The sequence below is a fragment of the Agelaius tricolor genome, unplaced genomic scaffold (genome assembly GCF_023055355.1).
Source record: "Agelaius tricolor isolate 1412-34295 unplaced genomic scaffold, bAgeTri1.0.p SCAF_8, whole genome shotgun sequence".
Taxonomy (NCBI): Eukaryota; Metazoa; Chordata; class Aves; order Passeriformes; family Icteridae; genus Agelaius; species Agelaius tricolor.
In genome coordinates, this window is record NW_027269268.1 from 10,963,923 (window position 1) to 10,983,283 (window position 19,361).

Genomic DNA, 19,361 nt, shown 5'->3' on the forward strand with positions numbered 1-19,361 from the left:
TTATATACCCAAAGTGTTTTCTGAGTTTGAATTCTATAAATCTATGATATTGTTTTTGTTTCTGCATTATATTCACTAACTACTGAGGCAAGATGAGATTGACTTCAGTCTGCCTGTGATTTTTCAAGCACCAATCCAAAAAAGAAATATTTTTAATTGATGCCTGACTGCTTGTAAAAACAAACCCTCAGGTTTTTATTCTTATTCTTTGCAAAGTCCCAGGCTGCTGCAGTTTCTTGGTATCCTGTGACCTGGTGTGACTGGCCAGGTTTGTTTCTGGTTATTGCCGTTATTAATGGTATTTGACCAGGTTTTTCTGTGTCTCTGTGTTTGTCTCACTCCCTTTTCTTAAAAGCTGGAAAAATCCAACTATGATCTGTGCCAATCTATTGAAGCACAGATGTTTTGGTGCTCCCTGAATTATTTTGTTTCCCACCATCAGGAACTTTACTTGAAAACACATGGGCATCGTCAACTCTCTTCTTAGTATTACTTAATGTACCTTACAAGATCTTAAGGTGAATGTCCATGAAATTACTGAATTCCTGCCATGCCATATGTGGAGAAGACAATCCACAATATCTTCCCTCAGATGCATAAGTGTACATTCTGTTGTTCCAAAGAGAAATGAGCATTCCCCCCCAGAAGCAGAGGTGCTGGAGGGTGTCCATGGGTGTGTGCCTCTGGGTGCTGGCTACCTGAACTGCAGAAAGGTGCAGCTCTCAAGAGCTTCCCTCCAACTTCAGGGGACATCTTATCATGGCTTGTGGTTAAGGACAGCAGTTAAGAATTCAGGAGAGTTTTCAATCCCAGCCCACTTTTTTTTTTTTTTTGATGTTTTTCTGTGACCAGAAATCCTTTCTTCTCTGTAATTAATGGGTTCCTAATGTACCATGGACACTGAATGAGTGTGCTACAGACTTTTCCTCCTGTTGCATGCCACAATTTTCTGTAAATACTCAAATCTTTGATATGGCATTAACTCAGCCTACTGTATCACTGAATGTTATCAAATATAATGAACACAAGCCACACTCTCTCCTTGTATGACACTGTCATTTTAATGTGGTTAGTCCTCTTCATTCCTGCTGTGGTTATGGCTAAATGGCATGAAAATTACTCTCAAGATGAAATTAAAATGACCCACCAGAGTCTGCATCTCTGTTTTAATGTGACTTTCTTTGCCCTTGCAGCCCTTCCCTCTAAATCCTTCAAGCTGGCTCCTCATCTTCACAGGCACTGTATTCCCCCAGCAGTCAAGTAATTTCTGTGTCATTGTACTGGTTTTCTTTCCTCTTTTCTCACCTCCTTTTTTTTTCTCCTCTCACAAAGCAACAGATTCATTGGGGTAAAGTAAGAATTCTGATTAACACCACATCTGTATGAGTAACACTTAGAAGACTAATTTCCCTAATACAAATAGCATTTAAACTAATTCTCATTTTCCTTTTTAAAACATGGGGAAAAAGGAACACTTTAAAATTATAATAAATGTATACTCCCCTTTCTATACTGTTTAACTATCCACTCCAATCTTCAGATGTCTTCAAACTAATTAGAGTTGACTTTGTCTATTTTTAAAAACTAAAATGCAGATTGTGCACTGTGAAGGTAGTTTTGTATCAATCACTGAAGCTTATTTATGGGCTTGTGACTGTACTTGAGCTGGCTGGACTCACAACACAAACCACTGAAAAATAAGTGAGGATCAATAAAACCAGTCAGCCTACCCATTATGCAGAATAGGAAACAACCAGCCTGAAATCCCAGGAGAACTTTTTAGGCATCACCCAGGATAGGTGGTTCCTGAGGCAGTTTGTCACCCCTCTGCTTTCATCTTCATGTTTGGATTTGCATTCCCTAATGCCAGCAGGCAGCAAATCTGAACGCTCATCTCTGCCCACAGCCCTTGTGAGGGACCACAAAGCCATCTTGAGCCTTTGTACTTCAGAGTGAACAGTGTTCTCTTTCTTTGGCTGGCTCAATAACCATGGCAACACTTTGCCTGCTCTGGCTCTGACAAGCCCATCCAATTTACTCCAGAGTTTGTGTTATCATTTCCTCACCTATACCAAGCAAGTTTCAGCTGAACCCAGCCCCTCAAATGCTTGGGATCCACACTGAGACACCAGCAGCTGGTTTTCCTCACATGCCATTTCTACCTGCAGAGCCAGCACAGCTCGTGCCAAACTCCCCTGCTAACCCAGGCCTGCCTGAGTCTGTCTCGTGGCTATTGCTGGCTGTCCTTACATCTGGGATGTTGTTGTTAATTTTTCTTTTTCTCTGCAATAATAACATCAACGTTAGCAGCAAGCAGGAAAGAAACCATTATGACCATGAATTCAGGCAGTGAGGAAAAGCAGCTCTTAGGAGCAACACTGCAGCTAAATCCCATCAAAATCAGTGCATACCTGGTGATGAAGTACCTTTGGCAGTGGGATAAGAAGTACATTAAGGCAATTGCAAAACTGACTCTACCCAGCAGCTCAATTGGGCGGCTGAGCAGGAGAGTGCAAAACAAAATAGACAACACACAAACAGTTTGGGCATTTCCAAAGTACAGAAGTGTGCACCATGGCTTTGCACATCTGTCACTGGTGGCTGCTACCTGGCTGCAGAAACAATTGCCTGGCAGCTCCATGCCTTCCATTAACCCCTTCAGGCCATGAAATGTATCACATTGAATTAACAATGTCTAGATTTTTTCTGTTTTAATTTTATTAATCCATACTTCTTCCTATCCTTAGCTGACTGCTGGAAAGCCTGAGCCAAATCATCCTGTTCCCATGCCAGAGCATTATCAACAGCAGAAAAAGGAAACCTTCTTTAATTGTTGTGGAATTGTACTTACTAGAGCATCCTGATGGAATCATAGTTTTAACCGTTTTATAAGAAGTACAAATATTTATCACGGTTTTGTTTTTTAAAATATATGGTAATTCCGTTGCAGTAATTTTCCCTTTGCAAGGCTGCCATTCTCCCCCTTTGTATGATGGCCTCAATGGCAGGAGAGTTCTCAAGGGAGAGATAAAGTAAAACACACTGTTCAGATGGGCCTCCAGTCAAGAGTGCATGGTGAGACAGCTTTACCAGCAAGCTGCTTCCTAGCTGAAGTTGTTATAGACCTGTTACAACCAACACACTGCCTTGTAATGAACTTCCTTGCTCTGCTTCCCCAGCCTCAGAAATCTGTGGTGGCTGTGAGCTGAGAAGAGTCTTCTGCATTCACATGGTACATGTAAACAAACCAAAGTGTTTCTGAAAACACCGATTGCCCTGGCTGCTGCTGAAAATTCTTATCTTAGGCAAAGCAAATTGCAAACAAAACAGACCATGGCTGTTTACAAACACTAAGCAAGTACTTCCAGAAAGTTTACCATTCAAATCTGCAGGAGCTGGTCAATGCCATAAAAATGATCTGAAGTGCCCAGAAGTCCTTTGTAAATACTACAAGCTTTCTAAGTGTTTTTTGAGCCACTGGAAATCAGTATATCTCACATCCACACAGATTTAGTGTGGTGAATAGCAACGTCAAAAACAGTGGCAACTAAAACAAAATCCTAAAATGACAGACTTGTTTAGATAAAGAATTATCCTCAGCTCTATCTGATGTCTCTGAATTCTCTGCAAATTGCCTTGGAAAGGAAAAAAAAGGTTCAGCCATCCATTGCTAGGCTACTTATTGGTATTTACTGAAGGGAAAAAACACACGTGAGAAAATTGTGTACTATTATTTCCTTTCAAAGAAAGGGCCATTACCAGCTTACTCAAGCAAGAGACAATTTTAAGGCTATGCATTTAGACACATTGTAGAAGAGCATAGTAGACTTCAAGTATAATTTTCATCAATAATTTTTAGGGTCTAAGTTGATCGCATTTACCTTGGCCCCAATACCTGGCATTATTACAGCTTCTTAATACACTATCATAAAATATTTAATTTGGGAAATAAAGGAATGATGCTTACAAAAAAAAAAAAAAAAAGGAGAGTGATTCACTAAGAGTTAAAATGTAGCTAAAATAAAATGTAGTTAAAATAAAAGGAAACTGGAATGGTGTCAGCAGTGAATGACAGAACCATTTAGGTTGGAAAAGACCTCTGAGTTCATTGTGTCCAATCTTTGATCATGACCTTGTCAACAAGACCATGGCACTGAGTGCCATGTCCAGTCATTTCCTCAACACTTCCAGGGCTGGTGACTCCACCATCTCCCTGGGCAGTCTACTCTAATGTTCCATTAAGGAATTCCTCCTGATGTTCAACCTGAACCTTCCATGGCACAGCTTGAGGCCATGTCCTTTCATCCTGTCACCAGTTGCCTGGGAGGAGAAGCCAATGTGCATTACAGTCCATTTTGGGCAAACATTGCTAAAGGTCATTCATATGCGAAATTATTTGTATGAACTAAACAGAAGTATGATGGCAGCTATGAGGAACTCCTAGCTTCTAGAGCAAAAGATACAGATCTAGGACCACCCTTCAATTTGTCTGTGGGCTTACCTTGTTTGTAGAGGTTTGGACTTTGACTTAACTAGTATATATGGTCATCAAAGGAAGGTCAGATGCTTAAATAATTGTGGGAAAAAGCTACAAATAAGGGAAATAACACAAGACATGTTTGTAAGTGTTAAACAAAACGCATAAATAACAATGTGTGTGCCTTCCTAAATAAGAATGAAGAGGAAAATAAATTAAAAGTAAGAGATGGGCAAGTGTTTGTCTACAGTTAAAATGCCCAGCTGAAAGGGATTGTTCTTCCAGCTCTCACAGCACCAATGCTAGGACTGAACCACAGCCTTGCCTTTTCTCTGCCTTCCCTGTCTCCAACCCTGCATTTTTTTCTGCTTCCCTGGTGTTTGTGTGAATGACCAGACTGCCATGACCTTGGAAATTGGTTATGATGCAATATCCTTGCACCACATTTCTTCTGAGCCACAAAATAAGGACATATTTTCTCTCCTCTGTTATTTTCAGTTTACTGATTCCAATGGGCACCCCAATCACCACCATTTTAGTTTTGTTATAGTACAGCACAAAACTCCAAAAAAGCTTGTTTGGAAGAAGGGATAGAGCATTCTTTCAATCTATTTCTACACAAACACAGTATTTCATTGTTGCTGTTCCTGTGTATTTTTGTTTTTTCAGGCAAGAACAGGAAAAACTGGTGAGGAGAAATTACTTTTCAACCAGGTGAGACAGACTTTAGTTAGAGAAAAAAATGCACATGGATGAGAAGCTGTCTAGTGTCCCATTTTAAACTCCATTCCATGCTTTTCATTTTTTACAGGTGTAATTTCAATTTCTCCACTCATTTGGTAGCCAGTTTCACAGCTCTGCCTGCAGGTTGTACTACCTCAGGTCATTTTTCCAGTGACTGTGAAAACGTGCATGTCTAAGGCCCTGTATCAGCAGTGAAGAGCAATCCATCTGCTACAAAAATACTTGGAGATCCTTTCAGGTAAAGGTACACTGCTGGTCACCCAGCAGCACTGCCCAGCAGGAAGACCTTGATTTTTCATTTGAAACAAGATTAGAAGCAGGTTCAAAGATAGAAAGGTAAAAGAGGAGAGTTAAAACCACAGAATAGTTAAAAACATTGCAGAAACACGTAGTCAAGGGTTGGTATATGAATTTGTTGCATAGGATAGACTTGTAAGATTTCTTAATATTACTCAAAGGGAGATGAAAAGTTCTCTTCTGTGCTGATCAGAAAAACTTCCTGTTTAATGAAGATACAGAACGTGTGGCAAGACATAGACCTGTAAAAGGAGATTTCATTGAAGCATTTAAACACAAGGAAGGTCTTGATGTCCACCTAAAAGCAGAAGGGATATACAGAATGAAGATTCATGCAGCTTCTGAAACTTGGCAGGAAAGCCATCGACAGGAGCAGCAGAACTGGGGCTGAGTGGGTCTAACAGTGTGCTGGCTTTCTTACTGGGAAGAACATGATTAAGCTCGGGGCATCTGGGGCACCTTGGGCTACCTCAGCTCTTATTGTGCCACCTCCAAGAATTAGATCAAAACTGGATATGGGTATGTAACCAACCTAACCCCAGCTTGTGCTTTGATGTGTATGTACAGAGCTCCCCTTGGCTTATGAGCACTGATAATAAATAAACTCATTGAGTGAGGTGTCTATCTCATGTCAAATTACCTGGATGTCAGCTGCCTGCAATTCTAAATACTCTTGCAATAGCTTACTGTGGAAACAGATTGAGTCCTTATCTGAATGAGAACCATTCCATTGAATTTAAGCCAAGTAATTACAAAATGTTTAAGAAAATAATGAGATTACATTTTGCATTTAAAAGTCCCAAGATAGGCATAAACAATATAGAAAAAGATGGCAAATAATTTTTCAGTATAAATTGAGGTAAGCTAAAAATGTGGCATTGGTTTTGCAGCCCTTTAGTTCTGCTAACAGAGTTAAACCTGCAGAAGTGAGGCAGTTCCTCCTGCATACAGAGAACAGTGCTAGTGGAAGTATTAGGGTGGCAAATTTTTTTAAATCTCAGGCTTAGGTGGTTATAGCAATGAATAAAGACCAAATTGCATGTGTGACACTCCTCCTACCTGATGGAGTAGAGCTGCATGGAGAAACAAGTGCACAGCAGGTATTCTATTGCAAGGATGTAGAAAAGAGCTTGCTTGACAGAAGTAAATTAACACTTAAAAGAGGCGTGTAAGAAGTTGAAGTAATAGAGAAGAAGAAGTGCCTGACAGCATTAACAGGTTAAGGGCCAGGCTCCTGCTCAAGTCAAGTTTTTTTGCCAGTCTCCTGTTGTGTCTTGGACCTTTTGGCCCTCATGCCATTCTAAGGTGTGCTTGTGAGCCTCACAGTCTGCAACCAGAGTACATCTGAAGAGCAGCAAAGCCTGTTTGCCATCTCTGGAGAGTATCACCAAACCAGGGAGCGCTGGTACCGTGTCAAAGCCACTGAGAGTGTTAGGGGGGTCGCTGATGTCAGGGTGAATTGAAGTCTCTAACCACTTATGAAGGTGTCTTTGTGAATTGGATAGATCTTGCTTCACAACTACTGACTAAAATAATGATGTCTGGTGGGAAAAGGACTTTCTTGGAGTAGTCTTTCATCACCATCTGGTTTAGTACTTTTCTTTACAGAATTATTTTCCAAAGTGCCTGCAAAGACAATCCCTTTCCAGCTAACATCTTTAATGAGAAATTTTTGTTTGACTTTTGATCTTCCCTCAGCATGGTGGCTCTCCTCTGCAGAATTACAGCAGCAGCCATGTGCTTGTGTGTGCTGAGAACAGTGTGCTGCAAGTGCTAATGGTGTTGGGTCTGTCTCTCAAACCTGACAGGATTGATCACAGCAATTCACCTCTCAAGTGGTCAATACTTCTTCAACATTTCAATCTTTCTGTAGTGAATCCCATACCGTTTCATGCTTTTAACTTGCTTTTATTCCCTGCCAGTTGACTCCAGACACACTGGAGACTCACAAGGGCCCAATTTTTACATCTGTGCTGTTTTGAGTTTTCATATTTCTTTGGAGCAGGCAGCATGTAAGATATTTTCCACCATCATTGTTATGCTGATCATTCAGTGTTTTATCTATCAAGTGCTCGCTTTGGGAATTTGCATTCAAATCCGATTACTTGCATAATCCAGTAGCGTTAAAGAAATTGCCTTGGGAAGAGCATCTTTCTCTCCTCCCTCAGTACACCTCTGTGTTTGGTTTTAAGGAGGTGTGTTGTGTGATCTCTGATCTGCTTTTTCTTATGAACTTTAAAATCATGGCTGGTTCCAATGAAGCTCTTTCGGGTCTGGTCTGGGCACATACTCCTTCAGTTGCTCCCAGAAAACTGATTCAGGTGGGCCTTAAGAAAATTAAACTCTCCTTTAGAGGCAGCTTCCTTTCAATGCTGCACCTCAGTAAACTTCCCTTCCCTGTTTCTCAGGCTGTTGTGTCTCTTTCTGTGGCACAGGGGTTGCAATTGAGAATTTCATGCAGCTCTATTCCATCAGGTAGGAGGAGTGTCACACATGCAGCTTGGTCTTTATTCATTGCTATAACCACCTAAGCCTGAGATTTCAGGCTTTCCTGCCTGGCTTGAGGACACCCGACTTGTGAGCAGGGTATCACATGGAACAAAAAAATGCCACAAACACCCACAGCTGAGAATAAATGAGTGAGTGCTGTGTCTCTCAGCATAAAAAATTAACTTCAATAAAAACCACACTTTCTGGTAACTGCAGAGGCTCTAGCTCCTTATTTGGCATCATACATGACTTAAAGAATTTTGATGGCGAAAAGTAATGTAAAATATATTGATTGATTCTGCTTTACCCTCCTCCTGGGATGACTTTGATGTCCAATACTTTCTTCTTGGAGAGGGACTATTTGTCACAGCATTTCAAACAGTTAGCTTGAAATGATGTGTTCTTCTGGAGTCCCCAAAACACTTGAAGGTAAACGCTTCAGAATTCAAAGAGAATTTGCTGAAGTCTGTAGATACAAAAATGCTTTGACATAAATTGTTGCAACCCTTTTAAAATTCCCCTCTGTTTCATGCCCTGTTTCATTATGAGACTAACTCCCCTTTCAGCTGGCAGATCAAAATGGCACAGTTTGAAGTCACAAAGCTTCCCCATATCCTCCCAGGAGCTGAGAACCCAATTTCTCCGCAAAGCTATCCAGACTGTTGAACTGCTATAATCTTTCAGAAAATAATGATATTTTGCTTTGGGAGCTTGCTCTCATTTACTTGTATGTTGTCAGTATTACATGAATTACCAGATATTCCTCCTAACCTAGAATCCTCCAAATAAATTGTCTTTATTGCTCATGTGTTCTCATGATCCTTTTATCCAACATATGGAATAAGTACTGACGGCAACAAATTTGATAATTATTGTATTGTGCAGATGCACAGAAGGGTAAAAATTCAATTCTTAAAGACAAACCCAATGAAAACAAAAGGAAAGCATCTGGCTTTGACCTCTCCTTCCTTTGTACCAATACCCTCTAAAACAGTTTTCCCCATTAAGATTAAAACAAGCAGCTTGATTCTTGAGGATAGCAATTATTTTTGAGTGCTCTGGTGAGTATAATTACACTGTAAAGAGTTCACTTATTTTCTGCTTGTAGCCATGTGGCTCTGTTTCAGATTTCCAGTTTCTCTCTCCTACAGGATCTATGCCTATGGATTTAATGCTGTACCAGTTCAATACGTTTGTGCACGTGCACCACCTGCCCACAACCATAACAGCACTGAGCAGAGAAATATCATAGTCCAGTCCCCAGAGGCTTCTGATTGCTGCTTCCCAACAAGTGGCTGCACAACAATCCTGGGAATGTCACCAGAAAATGAAAGTGTGAGAGGGAGAAAAGGAAGAACTCTGTTGAGAATATGCAACCCTGAGAAGCCTAGGTGTGAGACAAGTCCTGATAACAATGACAAGGGTTGTATTCCTGGAGTGAGAGAAGTCAGCATTAGGGGAAATACCTCACAGGGAAAGGAGACATGTACTGTGAGCTGAAGGCTGCCATGCTGCTGAAGAGCATCCAAAACTGCAAAACAGCAAGAAATAAAGGAACAGTGACAAGACAGATACTGAAACAGAGGAGAAACATATAGAAAAACAGCAGGATTAAGAACAAAAGAAAATACAAAGATAAAATGATTGTAGGCAGTGATTAATTAGATAACATTCATGGGGTCTCTGTGATTGCCCGAGGACTAAAGCTCCACTCAAGGTATGCTTCAGAATAAATTCAGGTCTTCTCAAGGAAGGCAGAATGAATCCATCTGGTGAGCAAGATAAAACAAAGAGCAGGAGAGACAATGAGAAATTATCTTTGTCCTACTGCTGATTTTCTTTCTGTGTGACTCAACCTGCACTTCAGGTAGGCAGCACAGTGTACCTAGTCAGCACACACTTGACCAAAATTAAGCATTTATACAAAGTTTGATGGTTTAATACCAAATGCCATATGGGGAAGAACAGAAAGATTTTTATGATGAGCAGAGCATGTTTTCATATGCTGCCGATTCTTTTAAGCTGGATCAATTTGCGTTTTTGCTATTCTGCAGAAATCTATTACAAATTTCTACTCTTGGTTTTTCCCCCACTGATAGATATTGTTATACCTTGTGTTACATGAAATAGGAGTGGGAGAGACAGAATAAGTCTTGGGGGATTCAGAGTGGAAAAAGGATGAGCTTTCTTTAGAGGTAAAACTGGAAAAGAGATTAAACACCTTGGGGCCCATGACAGTTGTTTTGAAAATATGTCCTGACTCAAATGGGAAAATTTCATAAGAGGATAAGCCCACTTCCTCTGCTTTGTCCCCTCCAATTTGCCACTCCCAAGGAAAGAACCTCCCTCTGCTTGGGAGATGTGGGGGAGACTGATTCTTCAGCAGGAAGCAAAAGCACTTTTTCTTGGTGTTTTGAAAGGAAGATATTACATCCCCTTTGGAGCTCAGAGTTGTCTGATCTGTCTCCACCTCTGCTGTAAAATGCAAATCTGTCTGAGAAACCATGAAACCAGCAAAGGAAATGTGAAGACCTAGTTAGAGAACGTCCTGCTCCCTGCTCCAAAGGGACAGGAAAGTCCCTGCACAGAAGGCTTGGAAAAGATTGGCCTGGGAAAGAGCCAGTGACTGCCGTGCCCTGGGAAAGCACCTGCTGTTGGTGTGTTAGTGTTGAGACCCCTGAAACAACAATTACTTGGCTGTGGGTAAGTTGACTTTAATTGTTAAAGCTATGGAAGGAATAGACAGGGCACAGGGATGAACTCAAAATGTGTTTTGGACCATTTTTTTCATTTTGGTTTTTATCCCTTTTGTTGGTTGTCACTGTTGTTGCCACCTGCAATTTCTGGCCTTATCTTTTCCTGTGTGCAATTTTCTCTTTGGGCTCTGATTTAATTTTGTAATTTGTATTTTTATTGATGGTATGATTGTCAACTATATAATGAATCCTTTTCTGCTGTTTTTCCTAAAACCTCAAGAAAGCATCAGATGGTCAGAGTTGGCTGTTCTGTCAGAATTAGAATTCTGTTCCACTGAATTCTAAACTGGTGAAGCAAAGCTGGCTTGAAGGGCTGATATTACAGTGCAGCAAAGGGAAGAGGAATTTCCCCCTAACTTTACCACACAAAATTAATAGCGATAGATATGATTCTGTTTCTCCTATTTTTGACCAATGCTGTAGAATGAGAATAGATATTATAAAAGCTTTCCATGTTGCAGTCTCCTGTGATATGGCACTTTGTTGACAGAGAGATAATTTATTTGCTTTTTGAGTATCTCTGCACAGCTCATGCTTGTCACAGGGTGACAAGACTTCTTGATTCATTGGGCCTCTGTAGAAATATGCATCTCCTTTTCTTGTTTTTTAGAAGATCAATGCATGGGTTCCTTTCAATTTAAGATATCCTATGATGCTATTCCTTCCCTCCACTCCAGTGCAAGTGATACAGGATAAGCATGGGATTAAGGATTAAAACAAACAAGTGAAAACATATGTTTATTGATTGCCTGGTTGTGGCGACAAAAATCTTCCCAGACTCAATGTAAAGTGCAGAGGTTGCAGCAAGGTGCATCCTCTGTGGATTTGGCTTGTCATGGACAGCACAAGGGTTGAGTAAGTATCCTCTGGTTTTATCAGATTAAGCCAAAAACAGAGGAAGATGCAAAAGTCAGTGTGAAATTAAGGTGCACATATGAATGCTTTTCCTTGTCCCTGGCTGATTTAAAGCTGACAAACCAGTTCCTGCCTGTGATTTGACTCATTTCAGGAAATTGCTTTCACATTCCTGTGAGAATTCTCAGGGGTTAGAAAATGCATGGCACTTGCATAAAAATAATTAACTTCTGGGTTTTTTCATTAGGATTTTATTTGCCTGATTTTCTAACTCCCAGTTCTTTTGGCCAAAAATCAGGGATAGAAAAGTGTGTGGAGTGGATTGGTGGGAAATATCAGTTTTGAGTAAATGTTAAGGTTTTCATGTAAACCCTTGCTTTATGATCTGGATCTTCCAAAAGGGTCCTGTGAGACTGCTGGAAGCTTAACAGTATGTTTACTTTTACTGGATGTCAGGTTTGTGTTTCACATCCGGTGAGCTGTGATCTGTATAACCCATGTCTCAAGTAGGCTTTCCCATGCTTTGCTTCTTCTGACACAGCATTCACAATTTTCCTGCTATTTAGTATGAGTGCAACAATTTTCTATTATGAAATTCAGCAACAATAAACCATCAGAAGAATCAGTAAGTATGCATGTGCAGACAATCATATGCCACTTTGGTTACTGGGACTTAAGTACTCATTGCCCAGTGCTGTATCCCACCCAGCTAACACTTTACATTTAAATGTAACTCACAGTTAGTGACAGATGCTGAAATAAATATACAAATAGGGAGGTGAGGGTATTAGTTTATATACAGCCATTTATCTTCTGATAGCATGAGCAAAGCTGAAGTCAGATACGGTTAAATGAACTGAAGCTGTAACAGTGCCTCTTGAACTGCTTGAATTAACAAAATCAATCCTCATAAATTAAACTATCATTGATCTATGATACAATTAAGTCCTATAATCAAAATACACTATTGGTGCATGCAGCGTAACCAGACTTGTTCCAATGCTGAATTTTAACCACTGCTGGCTAACTGCTCCTGCCATGTTCTGTAAGGCTCCCATCTGGCATGGGAGATACTAACATTATGATACAGTTATTTCTTTTCCATTTTTCAATTTAGGCTGACATCTGCTGGTCTCTGCAAATGGCAGGCAACCCTGCTGAATGCAAACCAATTTGAGGCTGCAGCTTCTCGTGTTTTCCCTTTGTCATTTTTCCAGAGCTGGGAATGGCAACCAAGCCACTTAATTACAAAGGAAATTCATGCAGAATAATAACTCAGTGGAAGAAGAAAGGCAGGAACAATGCCCTGTAGAAGAAAATGAGTTTGACATGATAAATTGCATTCATGCACGCCCAGTGCACTGTGCAAGCACTCAGAGGAGCCAATGGCAGCCACTGTATATTGGCCAATTAGACCTACACAAAAAAGGTGTTATTTAAGGGCACCACACTGTGGGTTGTAATGAGGAGGCTGGGGAGGGGAGTTCTCTCTTTTACACTGTCAATGAGGCTGAAGAGAGGGGGAGTGGTTTGATATTGGGCAATCAGCGCTTGATGTCTGCCCAGGCGGACGGCAGTGGACACAAGGAGCTGGGCATTGGAGGGTGTGAGACATACCAACAGGAGCTACCAGTACTCCAGGTGATGTGCCACACACACCTGGCCAGGAGCAGCAAGAAATAGGAGGCTGCTGTATGATTAAATAAAACAAGAGGCACCTCCGCATTCCCTGCTGGCTGTATATATCTGTTTTTTAGGAAAACGAGTCATTTGGCATCTTACATTGACTGTAGCACTCCTCCCCCTGGCAGATCATTCAGGGATATCTCCAGTTGATCCAGCTTCCACCTGCATGGACTTTCAGTTCCATTGTCACTCAGCTGTTATTTTGGAGAGGAATCCACTCCCAACCACTGCTTTCCCACTGAGATTTTGAAACCCTGAGTAAAACCAGTCACCTGAATCAGCTGTGAATCTGTGAGGATACTGATGCTTGAGCTACAATGCAGATCTGGATAGGCAGCATTTACTGATTCCCCCTATGGTGGCTTGTTTGTGCACTTTGAAGTCCAAACAGTTTGTAAAATTTTTCTCTTGCCACCTTTAATTTCCTTTTAGTCCAGCTCTTTGTTTGAAACAGCTGGTGTGCCTCTTACTTCAACAGCAGTATTTCCCACTTCAGCTGCATCACTTTGTCTTTCCCAAGATATTTTGTAAGCAAACAGAAGAAAGAAGGGAAGCATTACTTATGTGATGGCAGAGGTACTCCTCTAACTCCAGGGTGTTTGAAGCACAGGTTGCTGACAGTGGGTGTTGTCCATGCCTCCTACAGGCTGCTGCCCTTCAGCAGGATGACGTGGAATATTATCCTGCTCTTCCCTGCTTTTCAGCAGGGTGATGACATTGTGGTGGCTGTCTGAGCTAACATCCTGAGACATTTCAACACTTAAGTCATTGCACAGGGCAGATTCACTTTAAATCCTGCACTGCAGATCCCTGAGTTGGTTTTTTGTAGGGTGTTGAAAACACTCGATGCTAGTTGTGATAACTCATGACGATGACATTTATCCTTGGGAAACTGGTTTGAAGTTTCTGCTGTAGCTTGGAGGAGCCAAGAAAGCCTGAGCCAGTGATAAAGGAGAGCACTTAGAAAGTTGCCACCTGTGTGAGCAGCCTTACAGCACACAAAGAAAGGGAGAAAGGATGGGTAAGATCTAGGTCCTTACACCTCATGAGCACCAAGGATCCTCCAGCTGATCCTGCCAGTAAAGCAGAAAGCCTCGCTGCTTTGGGGAACAAGGAGTAGTGAAATTTGTGCAGTTTATACATGCTGCTAGTATTTCAGCCAGAAATCTGACGTCTAATTGGGGTTTGGCACAGGTTTAGTGATGGTTACCAATTACAATTAACTGTTATTGTCTGTTAAGTGCTGACAGACATAAAAGGAGGCAGTGCCACCCCCAAGCATGATAACAATCAAATGAATCAGCAGTTGCTACCAATAATCCTCATCCCAGGGTGCTAAGGTGCAGCTGAGTTACAGATTTGGACCTGATGAAGATCCTACAAATAGTTCTTGGTTAATGTTGATGGGATGTAGGGGTCAGGAGAGTCCCCCGTGCTTCTTTTGATAATACTATTACTACTCCTACTAATAATAATATTTATGCAGCACCTCTAAAAATAAAATACCACTTCAAAGTGTCAGCCCTTTGGATCCTCACTAAAAATGTATTCAAGAAGGTAAGCAAGCCAGCTAGCAAGGTGAGTTTTTCTTCTCAGTGCTTCAAATCGTACCAGTTATATGAATTAGAAAGCTACAATGCTGAAGCGGACACAAAAGTTTGTCTTGATATTTCTAACATAAATCATATGGGGTTTTATCTGGTTGTTTGCTTTTGGTTTGTGGGGTTTTTTTTTGCATTTAGGCTATTTTTAGAATTTTAAAACTTCTTTATAAAAATTGTATAAAAATATTAGCAAACTATAAAGCAAGTGCCAGGGCAACATCAGTGTAACTATCAAGTAAATCCTTAAACTACCTTAAGCCTTTAAAGGACTTGTTACAAAGCAGTTTGGACAGTTATGTAAGTAACTGTAGTGACATTTGGTGCTTCTTCAGGTTAAAGCCCTCTGAATGCTCCCAACAGCCCTGAACTGCAGTTCAGATTTCTCTGTGTAGCTGCTTCCTGGTGAAAACACAGGCATTTACCACTGAATGGCTCTTTGACTGCCGGTGTTCATTTCTCTCACTCTCTGCTTCTGCAGACACCCCATTTCTCTCAGGTGTTTAATAGTGACATTAATGTAGTGACAGATACACCCAGCCATGTTGCAATTTACTGGAGCTGATGGGGAAATGTTCTCAGAGCTACACTTGCAAAATGGAGCTGTTTTATAACTTTTGTGATTGCTATTCTTCAAAACTTCACCTCTCAGAGTGCTGATAGACAATTTTCCCTTCCATTCATTTCTCTGCTTATTGTGACAAATACTTCAAGCACAGACCAGTGAACTGTAAATCTGAACAGACTCCTCAGCGTTTCATACAGTAGGAGAGAAACACCAGAGAATTCACATTTGTTACAAAGCTAAAATAAATTATCACACAGATATATTGCTAAGATAGATTTCAAGTTTGAGATCTTCAACATCAGAGCCAAAAAAAATTAAGGCCAAGTTCTCTATCTGCCTGCTGCTATGCTTTGTGTAATAGATTTTAAATGGAGTGATACACTGGATGGCTGAATGGACCTGTGAAAGTCTCATTTAAATGAATTCCTGTAATTGCAGGGTGATGTTTAGTGGGTTGTGTATCCTGGATTCAGATAATGTCAGAGGGTAGAATCACCATGTGTGTACAGACAGAACATTTGTGTAGGTATGAGGCACATCATACTAATGGTGTGCCCAGAAATGTGTTCAGAATTTAGCCAAAAGCCAAACCAGCTATTCCCCAGCCACGTTGCATCTGAGATCATTAATGGGAAACTTGATTGTGGCTTTGACTTTGCTGCAGTTTGAAACCACAGAGCAAGACACACTTAAGATAGGGCTATGGTGAGTGGTCTTTTACTATTAGTTCACTGTTTTTTTTGTGCTAACCACTTTTGCAATTTAATGATATGGCAGCAATGGCTTTTATTGTGAAAGTGAAGGTAGGTAATTTCAAATTTGTGAAAACTGTATAATACTGCTTAAGTGGTTAGGATATGCCGTGATAGCATCTAATTTTGTGTCATGGCAGGCATTCAGCTTGCATTTGTGCTGCCCTCCTTATACAATTTCTTTGACAATGGCATCACTGCTAATGAACAAGGCCTGTAGATGATAATTTTCCTGAACCTTTTGTGTCTAGACCTCATTAGGTCTAGAGGATTTCAGTTCATCAGGTTCTCATTTGAACTGCCAGGTACTTTTACACTCTGGAGTCTTAGAGAAGTGAGCATAGACATGATCCACAACTGCAGCAGTTCAGCTATGTTGGGCTCTCTGTTTTAGCTATTCAGTTGACAAGGTGAATCATCTTTGTCATTTTAGTATTTCCTTAGACAATAATTTCCTGAGACAATTTTTTTCTTCTTGGAACTCATTAGCAAAAACATTCAGTGGTATGAACTGTAGATAATAGTATCTGAAGGCTTTTCAAATTGCTGAGACAAATAGAGTTGGTAACCCCTGAACTTGAAAAAAGACAGATTGGAATTCCTGGACCAAACCACCTAGATGACCTTTCAGTCAAGTCAGAGAAAACTCTTCTAACAGTTTGGGTACAGGAAGGAAAAGTTCATCTTTCACAGCAGTGTCATGAGCAGAAGAGGTTCCAAAAAGCAGTAGTGTGACTTCCTGCCTCTGGGTCTTTTTTTACAGACAATATAATCCTCTGGAGCAGCTTCTAACCACTTTAAAACTCCTGATCCAATTTCCCACTGCCTCCTGCTTTGTGCCTTCATGTCAGCAGAAGTAGCTGTGAGACATTTTAGAAGAGCTCACATGGTCACACTTATGCCCAGTTTGCCTCTGGTGGAGGCAGCAGGGTAAAAACCACCAGAGACTCAAATATTGACCTGAGAGAGGGATCCCAGAGGGGCAGCTGCAGAAGAGAGCAAGATGAGGACCTCTTTGCACAGCAGAGCTCAGGGCAGCACAGGCCATGTGAAGCCACTCCTGAGGCATCCAGCTGGGAGACAAGAGCGGGATGTAAATTGGTGGAGCTGCTCCAAGTCGTGCTGGGATAGCTGATGGCAGACTGACTAGCTCAGGGGATTTGGAGGCTGCAGGGTGCATGCAAATCCTCTGTAAGACTCAGCAGTGAAGAGCTCAGGCCAAAAAGCTGCAGGGCTGCTGTGTCGTCTCTGCCTCTGTCCTCATTCAGCTCCCCCAAGAATGCTTAAGCAGCAAAGCTTAAGCTTAATCGAGTTATGTGAGCCAATAAACTTTGCTGCATTTCTTATTGCCCTACTACAGTTAGATGCTTCTAAAATATTTTGCTTTAAATCAAGGCAGGTTTTTTACAGATTTCTTCTAGCACAGGCTCTCTGCTTCACCTCCTGAACTTGCTGCTCTGCAGCTCAGGTGGACTCGGCACTGCCTGGTGTGCATGTCTGTGAGGAACATTATCAACTGCACAGCTTTCACTTGACCTCAGGCTTCAGAAGGAATGTTGGGATCAGACTCTGAATATCTGAATTAAAGGCTTAACTTTGAAAAGCGCACCGCCAAAGTGGTCAAAAGGTCTGTGGGGTGCACAAAGCAGCCGATTGTGCACTCAGACCCCTGTGTTAGCCTTCCATCTGTTGCCAGCAACCAAGGCTGAAAGAACATGCTTGTGTTGCAGGTAATGGCATGAAAAATAATTGTTCTTGTTAAAGTTAGTTTTGCAGGAGCTGGCCTTTCTTCTTCATCCCCCCAGCTTCACAGTAATGAGGGAAACAGCGAGCTCTTCCTCTCATGATAACTGAGCTCACCCAGCTTCTTCCCTATTGCAGTGTCTGCAATCCTCCTTGCTGCATTTTAAAAGCAGAACCTGTAGCAACTACAAAGTCCTAAGAGAGGCAAGGCTTCAATTCTGTGGACACCAGTGACATTCTCAGGGGTGCATCTCTCTTGATCCCGGCCTGTGCTTCCCACCTCCTGGCGAGCACAGGGGGAAAGGCTCGTGTCTCAAGGCAATGCAGCTCCCAGGCATCTTTCTTCATGATTCACACAGAAACTTTTAATTTATAGAACTGACATATTAACTGCAGTGGCCTAAAAGAATAAATGAGTAATACTGTGGGGTCTTCCATTCAGCAACGGGAATGTTTTCCCCGAGACCTCTTTTTAATTGAAGCCATTTGTCATTTTGAATGTTGAATGTATTCATTAGAAAGCAGCACCTCGGAGGGGACTAGAGAGCTCAGGAGATTAGTAACAGGGTACAAAGCCTTTTGCCTCCAGGTTGCCAGTTTCAAATCTGGCCATGTCACTATTGATCAGAAGAAGTCATTACAGGCTGACAGATGTTTGGCTGCTTATATAGAAGTGACCTTGTCAGATTAGTCAAATTCTTTGTTAAGAGATATGTCCCTACTGCTTCACACACACAGACACACACACATGCACACAGAAATCCTCATTAGCACCTTGTTGGTAGTGCTCACAGCATCAGTAAGGACAGGGCACAGTTGTTTATGCAGAATCAGAACAGAGGGATTTTTGAGTTATGTGAGGGTTGATTGAAGCATTTTCAAAGCATCTCATGATGCACTTTGAAATTTCCAAGTTGATTCTGTGCTGCATAATTTAAAATGAACCCTTCTTAGAATATTTGCAGTGCTTTGATCAATATAAAATTTATTTTTTTAAGAATCTGAGAACTGAGTTTTTTCTGTAGCATCTATTAGCAGTAAAGGACGTTCTTAGCGAAAAAAAGGGGGTGACATCTGAAATATGTAGGGAAAAAAAAAGAATGGTAGTACTGCATACATTTTATTTAGTAACTTTGAGACTAAGGCTGAAAATACTCTTAGTCCTGTGATGTATTTTGCAGACCGATACTTAGGGGAACAGAAGAATCTTACAAAATCACCACAGACACTTCAGTCCAGCCTGCAGTAACTCATATCTCTAGTTTGGATTAAACTCTTGCTCCGTGGACCACAAAGGCCACCTATGGTGACACCAGACATCTCCTTTCACAAGACTCTGCTACCTCTTGAGCATAACTCATGGCTTTGGAAATCTCCAAGGACAGGCACTTG